Source organism: Nestor notabilis, unplaced genomic scaffold (assembly GCF_000696875.1).
Source record: "Nestor notabilis isolate BGI_N333 unplaced genomic scaffold, ASM69687v1 scaffold11685, whole genome shotgun sequence".
Taxonomy (NCBI): domain Eukaryota; kingdom Metazoa; phylum Chordata; class Aves; order Psittaciformes; family Psittacidae; genus Nestor; species Nestor notabilis.
Window position 1 is genome coordinate 15,652 of NW_009930743.1, and position 9,749 is coordinate 25,400.

A 9,749-nucleotide genomic window follows, 5' to 3' on the forward strand; every position below is an offset into this window, starting at 1 on the left:
GTCAGACTATAGGACTGCAGAATATGTCACATCTGCTTTCGCTTTTCAGTTTTGCATTACTGAGATGATGTTATTTTATTCAGTTTGTGTGAGGAAGTATATTCAACTTTACCATTATTGTCTTTTTTTTTTTTTTGTCTTGGCCAAAATCTCATGTCTGCAAATTACATCATCTGCCATCTTACTATTTAGTGACTAAGCTGTAGTTGGTGTTATTTGCCTTGTGTTGTCAGCATGGGTATGTTAAAGGCTGACTTCCATAATGGCTTAGAATGGTGAGCTTCACTATCATTGTCTTAGAACCAAGAACTCATAGTACCTAGGGGAGCTTCCAGTGTTCCAGTGCTAGCACAGGGACGGAGAAGCAGCTGATTGCAGGTGCAGTGAGTTTTCATGGGCCTTCTCTCAACCAGCCTACAATTGTAGTGGCATTTTTAAGTTCTCTTCTCTGTTCAGCTTTTCTGTAATGGAATCTTGGGGTCGAATCTTCAGATCTGTTTTTTTCTCTGAGTGGTACATTCTATATCACCTTCCAGACATGAAGCACTTAGTAGTGCTGAACTCCTGGGTCAAACTATCAGGCATGGCAGGTCCACTGAATGTGCTGTTGTCTTCATCAGTACTGAAAATTCAGTGTCTTTGGCACTGATGAGAGATTTCCTGGATGCCCTTGGTACATTTTGGAGGAGTAAACTGTCTAATCCATGAAAAAAGCTGTCCTGGGTTCAGCTACAGCAGTCATTTTTTCTCCTTCTTAGTAGCTGGTGCAGTGCTGTGTTTTTGACTTTCAGTCTGGGAACAATGCTGATAACACTGATGGTTTTAGTTGTTGCTAAGTGGTGATTGCTCCGACCAAGGACTTTCTCAGTCTCATGCTCTGCCAGGGAGGAGGGGAAGCCAGGAGGAAGCAGAGACAGGACACCTGACCCAAACTGGCTGAAGGGGTATTCCATACCGCAGCACATCATGCCCAGTATATAAACCACGGGGAGTTACCTGGAAGCTACTGAAAAGGAGAAAAAAATGACTGCTGTAACTGAACCCAGGACAAAAGCCAACAGGGACAAGATGAGGAAAGTTCTTTTCTACCTGTCTGTCATTCTTAAGACTGTCTGGGTAATGCTGTTGGTATGTATCCATTCCTAGCTCTAGGTGATTAGTATACCGCTGTTGTATTGTCTTACTCTCTTATGTGATGAAAATCCTCAGTTGTGGCATTTTTCTACATAGCAATATCAAATGTAGACTTTAACATCAAATGTCCAGACCATGCTTGAGAAACATGGGATGTCTGGGAGTCGATTTCATAAGACTACTTATGTTTGCTCAAAGGAGATGAACTGGCATCTTTGCAAACAAATCCTGTTTTCCGGAATGACCATTTTTCTTACAAATCAGTCGATAGCATCACCCACCATTCAGAAGCCGTACAGATCCTTCAGACAGATAAAGAATTAGCTTGGAACAATGGAAGGAAAGTTACTTTTGCCTTTTTGGAGGTTTAAATAGCTGTTCTCCCTTTCAAGTAAAGGTAAGTGGGGAGATAATGATTATTCTGCAAAGGGTCAGCAAGAGGATGCTTTTCTACAAACTAGAAGGAGAACTTTTATGTCAGGCATTTGTAAATACCTGAGGAGAGGTCTGTTTCAGCCCATCTTGAACATTAGGATTTTCAGCTGCTGTATATCTTTCAGAGTTTGGTTGTCAGCACTGTTAGCTTTATTAGTTTTTTGGATGTTATTGTTATCTGTAAATTGTTTGTTGCCTGTGCAGTAAAAGGGTAACCTTCTGATGAATGAACCTTTCCTACTGTGGCTTGTGTAATGAGTATAGTTACATTTTATGGCAAGAGCTATTGGTCTCTTTGTTATAGACATTCCACAGGGTCACAGCTTGTTTATAGCAGGATAAAAGATGTACAAAGCAGTTGCACGGAACTTCAGTGAAGCTTGCTTGTTGCCTTTGGTATCGTGGTCTTGTGCTTAGTTTGATGAATATGTAAAATCCATTTCCACTAAATATTCCATTCTTTCCTCCCATCATCCTCTGCAAAAGATGCTGCTTGTTAATAGTCTAATATTCTTTCTGTGTTCATACTGCCAACCTCATCTCCTCTCTGCTTTTTAAAATGTGTTACGAGGAAGGCACAAATAGCATAATGTTCTGTGTTTATGTGGATGGTTATGTAGTAAGCAAAATGAGACCTTATGTCTGTCTGTTGTATTCACCAGATGCTACTGCTTTTGTAGTTCAAGAGTTCAGTGTCAGTGGTACAAGGTCTGGATGGGAAAAGAGCTTTTAAGGAATAGTGGCTAAGTGATTACTTTTTACCTCTATTCCAGAGATGGCTTAGAAGATCCACTGGATGATACAGCTACAGTATTCCAACAGCTGGAGCAACTGTGCACAGTGAGCAGGTATGAATATGAGAAGGCCTGTACATTTCTTGTACAGTTGTTTGACCAAAATGCACAAAACTACTATTGCACTCTTCTAGTAGGAATTCATTAGAAATCACAGTTTAGGAAGGCTAGTATTTAATTTAATTTTTAGACTGTGTTTTATGTGCCAATAATCATATATTTGCATATGAAAATAAGCAGTGATCTTACAGCAGATATAAGAAGACCTTTAGTCAATCTAGAAATTAAGGATCTGAGTCTGTACGTTGGCAGTTGATGTGTTTTAGGATACTGTTACATATTCAGAGTATAGGCATGAGAGCTGTAAAAACTTTTAATTGCTGAAAATCAATATTTTAGAGCCTCAGGTGTCCTCATGGGAACCAGATGCAACTTGATGAACATTTTTTATAAATGCAGATGCTAACTTGCCGTTTTTTTACATCTGTCTGTAAGAATTCCTGTAAATTCCTTTATTTTATACAGCTCTGTTAAGATGAATTACCTAATTTTCAAAACTCAAGTTATTTATTGTAGTATAAGTTGTGAAAATAATAAGTACTTTTTATATCTTTTTTCATATACCTATTTTTGTCCTCTCTGTGTCTCATTAAATTGTCTTTATAACTACTGCCTCTTTTCTGATATATCTTATGGCTGTTGCATCTTTACATGGTGTTGTTTTGAAAAGGTGAGACAGGTTACTGCATAATACAGCTGTTTCTTTGCGTGCCATTAAATGGTCACGATTTATTTTGCTGTTCTTTCGTTGAGTTTGAATATGCTGATTTTTTTGAATACGCTGATTTTTCACTAATTTCTATAAAACCTACTTCTCTGTTTTATGAATCCCATTTTCTTCCATGCACCCATCAACTTTTATTTGGGAGAACTTTTATTACTGACCTAATATAATTGTCCAGCTGCAATCTGAATTTCTACTTCATTCCTCAGTCATGATGGGGCAGAAGGAAACAATCATCCAGAGTCTGTCAGTGTCAGTGCTCTGGGGATTTGTCCTGGGTTCAGCTACAGCAGTTATTTTTCCTCCTTCGTAGTAGCTGGTGCAGTGCTGTGTTTTTGACTTTCAGTCTGGGAACAACGCTGATAACACCGATGGTTTTAGTTGCTGCTAAGTAATGTTTACTCTGACCAAGGACTTTCTCAGTCTCATGCTTTGCCAGGGAGGAGGGGAAGCCAGGAGGAAGCAGAGGCAGGACACCTGACCCAAACTGGCCAAAGGGGTATTCCATACCACAGCACGTCATGCCCAGTATAGAAACTGGAGAGAGTCACCCGGAAGGCCCAGATCGCTGCTCGGGTCGGGCTGGGTATCGGTCGGCGCGTGGTGAGTGGTTGTGACCTCTCCCCTTTTTATTTCCCTTATCATTATTACTGGTAGCAGTAGTGGTTTGTATTATACCTTAGTTACTGGACTGCTCTTATCTCAACCCATGAGAGTTATATTCCTCCGATTCTCCTCCCCATCGCTCGGGAGAGTGGAGAGGAAGAAGTGGGGGAGTGAGCGAGCGGCTGCGTGGTTCCAAGTTACCGACTGGGCTTAAGCCATGACAGGATTGCCCTCATGCCTTGGAAAACATTCGATGTAGTTTAAATACTGTGTTTCTGTTCTGCAAACTAAATATTTGTGCTAATATTGAACAATATCTTTTATATCCCATAGATGCAGTTAAATTTAGATGTTTAATGGCTTTTAACATTACAAAATAAGTTAATGTAATATTAAGATCTCATTTTATTATACTGTCTTGCTCTCTGTATGAATAATGATGTAGTCATGGTTTACTAAAACAATAATCCCCAAGAAATGGGTCATTAACAGTGGTTAATGATTACTTGTGATCCATGGTGATGACTGATTTCTTTGGGATTATTGCTGTTACAAGCCATAATTACAGATTATTACAGCAATAATTATTTTCTACAAGAAAAGATGTTGTCTGCCTCAGTAATTGCAAAAGCAAATGCACTGGAAATTTTAAATAGTGAAGGTATAAAAGAGGGAAAGAAGTCATACCTGTGAATTGGTATTGTGTGAAGAGGAGAGGGCTGTCATCAGAAAAATAAGTATGGATTTGAAAATTAGTTACTGCAATTTGTAAAAAGAAAGACAGGGTTGTCTGGGGTTTTTTTGTTGTTTTTTTTTTTGATTTTTTGTTTTTTTTTTTTTTTAAAAAGGCTATTGGCTAAAGCAGTAGTTCTGCTCTTTGAACCAACTAGCACCGCAGACAGTTGCATTTTGATGCCATCCTGAAATGGCCATTCTTTAGTAGCTGTTAATGCTAAATTTATTTGAGCATTGGCTGTCCGCTTTGACACTTCAGCTTCTTGACATTTTGCTAATGATGGTGCAATCTCTTAGCAGCTGTTGACTCTGCAACCTGTAGTGTGTCTGATGGGGTTTTCATTGCAAGTGCCCTGTTTGTGAAGAAGCACAGGTCTTGAAACAGGGAAATATGTTGGGTGTTGGGCAGCTGATGCTGTCCTTCCAGATTATTAGGACTAGAGCAATATTTTATGTTTTCCTCATATATTGTGTCTTGTGTCAAAAGTCAACGCTTGTTAGAGATTTCAGACTATTACATATTTGTGTGGTATATTTAAAAAATAAACCTGATATTTAAGATAAACCTGAATGCTTTCCTGTGCTTGTGTTGAAATCATCTGCATGTTATTCCATACTCTGCATTATCTTTTTGTGTATGTTTGTTCTCAGCATCTTTTTTATGCATAGAACACATTGTACTATATACATGTGACTGAAACAGAATTGCTTATGATGTATAGTCACCAGATTCAGACCATGCGGATACTGGAACACCTCAGAACTTCTTGAAGGAGCTTAGGAAGTAAAGTATTCAGTGCTTTCTCAGTTCCATGTTTTCCTAAAATACAACAATGCAGATTTGAGGAAATGAAGTTTAATGTTACATAGATGAAGGCTAGTTTATCAGATTTGAAATAAACATGAAATAAAACCTCAAGACTTCTGGTAGATACTGTGCATGTCCTGATATGTACATAGAAATACCTGCAATAAAATAACTGCTTTACAGTTGTAACATGACCTCATTTGTTTATCTATAGTTTATCCTTTATGTTAAACTTCAAAATGGGTTCAGAAGACAATTTATTCATCAGGATATTGTCTTCACTCTTGTAAGTTATCCTGTCATCACTTGGTAAAATCCTAGTAATGAGGGCAAGACACCTCTGGTTTATGTCAGTATCTCACATCTCACTTACGGAGAAGCCAAGTTGTCTTTGCTGCGTTGCTATTTTCAACCAGTGCATTTTGATTTATGGCAGAGTATATTTTGCTAAATGAAGGTTGAGTTTAAAAGTAGCTTTACTGTGGTATAGTCTCAATGCATTTCCATTGAGAAAGAAACCATTAGTGGTATCGTGAAGTTTGAACAGGTCTGTATGTTACTTTGCTATTCAGTTCTTAGTTTTAATCATACTTCAGGGAAAAATACTGCATTTTCCTCAGAGAGAATACTCTCTGTTACTGGATCTCTCAGCTTAAAAAGCTGAGGCAGAGATGGGCATGGCTTGAGTTGTGTATCAGTAGTTAAATTTAAAGATACTCCATCTTAATGTGCCAGAGAGACTAAAATAATCCCAGTTTTGCAATATGACAGTGATTTTCTGGCAGAGAGGCCAAAAGAATTTCTCAGAGTTCAGTGTTTGTAAGTTGAGTTCCATGTTTATAAAGCAGAATGTCAGAATTTGAAAGCCTGACAAAACACACCGCGTAAACAAACTCAAGGAGTTATTTGTAGAACCTTAGCTTTACAGAAATTACCATCTTTACATTGTGCTTTAATTGATTCTTGGCCAGTGGATCCTGTAAGTGCCATAGAGGAAACTGACAGCTAAATCATCTGGAAGATGGAAGGCATGACAGCATGGATTGAAAGGGATGAGCTCTGTCCTTCAAACCCTCTTAAAGACAGTCCACAGAGACTTTCAAAATTCCGTGGCAGTTTACAAACTCTTTTCTTGAATATATCTGAGTTACAATTATTTTCTTATGTGCAAATCACTTTAGATAATAGTTTAATATTCCCAAGTGTTCTTTATTTGAAATAGAACTAAGAACCAAGTAGATTGGAGTGAATCTCAATTGCTTTCTAATACTATGATAAGGAAATGAAACAGCCTCACTGTGGATAAAATTGTTGTATGCCTTGAAGTAACCTGTGGCAGGCAAGTGAAGACAGTAGATTAATTGTATGTCTAATCTTACCAACTGAGTTTGCTTAATTTGTATTAGGTTAATTCTTTTGTGGTTTATTTATAAGTGTGTCCAGATTAATAAGCTGTTCTTCTTTATCTGTCAGTTCTACTCGGAATGTTTTGTTAGTTGTTTTGTCTGGGTAGGTTTTAAATATGGGAAAGGGAGAAACCTGAGCATTCTCTTGACAGCATCCCGCAGTCTGACACCTTATAGAGCTGCTGATTCCTTATGGAAGTGTATTGTACTATTGGGCTGGTTTATGATCACTAACTGTTCGTCTTTCTTTCAATGTTAGGATGTCTGGCATGGCTTGTCTATTTTGTGGGTGCTTTTGTGGAAGGCCGATTAATATACACTACTACTGATGAACATGATGCTGTGGATGGAGAGCTGTCCTGTCGGTAAGTATGGCTTGGTTTGAATTCTTTATTTTGATCTTTTTTTAACAGTGTTTAATATCAGCGAGTATTTTGAATTTAGATGTCTCAATTTTTGTCCAGTTCTTGGATGATGGGTGCTAAAGGACTGTACTGACTTTTTGTGGATTGAGACCAATCCACTGGCTTTGGTACCTCCTGATTCATCATCCTAAGCAGTGAAAAGTCATTAATGCAGTCATTTCAAAACTATGTTTCAGAGGAAGGGAAGAGGATTAAAGGCAAATATGTCTCTTATTATAAGCAGTGTTTAGATATGCCCATGTAGATACCTGTTTTCCTCTGTGTTATACTTGTATACAAGTGTTAATTTTGTTAGTTGAGAGTTATGGCTATTATTTTCTGCATTACTTCATTTACATTAATTATTGTGACTGAAGAAGTGCAGAGGAACTGCTGGTCAAACACTGAAAATTTACACTTATTTTAGATTAGAACTTGGAATGAAAAAGAAGGCTCTTGACTTAAGAATGTGCATGCCGAAGTCATCTTTTTCAAATTTTAGGGCAGCGGGTGAGCTGGGGATTGTTGTGAAGGACACCTATGTCTTGTGGCAAACACTTCCTAAATCCTTGTTTTCACCCACAAGTGTTAAAAAAGGTGTGCATGTTCAATCCTCTTACTTACATCCACTAGTTAACACATGAAAAAGGGCATACAACTTAGAATTGGATAAAAAGCTTTACGTTTTCTCCTTTGTTTCTTGCCTTCCGAATCTACCCTGGGGCTCTGTGGTGTTAGCTGTCTTCCACTATGTTTTTATTAAAAGTGAGAGATTTTAATATACAGGCTTACTGATGAAGTAGCTACTGAGTTTTAATCCAGTGACTGTGCATTTCAGAATTGGTAAAAGGTGCGAGTAAGTTTTTGAATTGCTAGGGAATTAGGATTTCAAGGAATAGAGAGCAGAAGAACATGGGAAATTAAATAAAAGAATATTCCATTATAAAAAAAAAAAGGTATTACATTTTATTCTTAGCTGCCATAGGCTGAAATTCATTCTAGGAAATCAGTCCTAGTAATATGGAGATACATGCGTATGAACTAAAGATTTAGGTCAGAAAATACACGTTCGGATGTTTTAAGAGAGACGGGAGTGGGAGGAGGTGAGGCAGATAGTGCATTATGCACATGTAAATTTATTTCCAAGTACAGTAGTTGCAGTCTCTAGGGAACTTGAACAGCTCTTACCTTGCACTTGCAGTTTGAGACCCGTGCTTCTCCAATTTCTTTGTTTCTTTCATCATGGAATTGATACTCTTAAGAAACAAAAAGCATTTGACAAACTCGCTGTGGTGTAACATAGGTATCTGAAAAAATTTCAAGTGACAAAGTAATTAGAAAAGCATTATGTTGATGTTTATGTTTCATAGTGGTCATTTAGCATAATTAGCATCTAACCAAACAAAATCGTGGAAGAAATGTAGGCAAACAAAAAATGGTTGATAATTCCCAAAGAAATCAGCTGTGACAATATAATACAATTTAAGAATCCTTCCTGAAAATTGTTCTTTTCCTTTTTTTTTTCCTTTTTCCTTTTTTTTTTTTTTTTTTTTTCTGTCATGAAGAGTTTTTCTGGTGCTGTCTTTGATGGATGCCCACTTACCACAGTGCAGTAATGAAAAAGTACAACTGGCAGTTCTGTGGTTCTTGGATCAGTTCTGTAAAACATATGTGGGAGACAAGCTTCAGCACAACTCAAAGGTAAGAGTTTGCTGTAAACCACTACATTTGAAATGGAAAAGCCTGTGCAGAAATTCACCTGCCAACGCATCCTACACGTAAAAGCTTCTGAGCTTATCTGTTGGCTGATTTGCTAGATGGAGAGATAGAGGAATAGATAACTTACTAATGTGTTGCTTATCTGAAGATAATTTATTAGTGTGTTGTTCATCGGCTTCCTACCATATATGCTTTTGAGTTTGGTGTGCAAGGAGTTAATATTTTAACAGCTATGTTCATTAAACAATTTTAGGTTACTTTGCATTTCAATTTTTTATTTCAAACATTAGTTGGGTTCTGCTATATTGTGTTATATTTCACAGCTGGGTACACAAGATTTATTCTTTTAATAGTTCTCTTCTTTTGACAGTTACTCATTTATGTGGTTTCCACTGTATCTCTCACGTTACTTGGCTTTTCTGCATTTTAAATAGGGAAGAGGGAAAAGTAAAATGCATTTTTAAAGAAGCAGCAGTTAATTCACCTTAACTGTAGGGGACAGTCATAATATTGATATTATAAAGAGAATGTCAGTAAGATGAGATCAGTTGATCTTGAGAAAGACTGTAAGAATTCTGCTGGAGCCGCAAGCAAGTCTTTAGCAAGAATTGTTGACAGTGACTGAGATGTGGTTTTACTTGTGTAGTACTCTATCCTTGCTTTCTGGTGAACAGTCCCAATCTCAAGAATTCTTTTATCCCTTCAGGTTTGAACTGTACTTCAACTTTATTGAATGGTTCCTCACTTAATATTAAAGTTTTACACCATATGGAATTACTTTTTCATGAAAGCGATGTGTTCCTTTCAATTGTCAAAGCTGATTTTTTATTTTTAAATATGGTGCACTGCTCTAATGCTAAGTAACACAAAGCACACAGTAAAATACAAAAAAAAAGCTCCTGGTATTTCTGCTATCAAAATTCC

General features: G+C 37.3%; 1 pseudogene; it reads left to right on the forward strand.

The window, feature by feature from the left end:
- The window catches only part of LOC104406547, a 30,062-nt pseudogene that overhangs the window by 12,363 nt on the left and 7,950 nt on the right, over positions 1-9,749 (forward strand).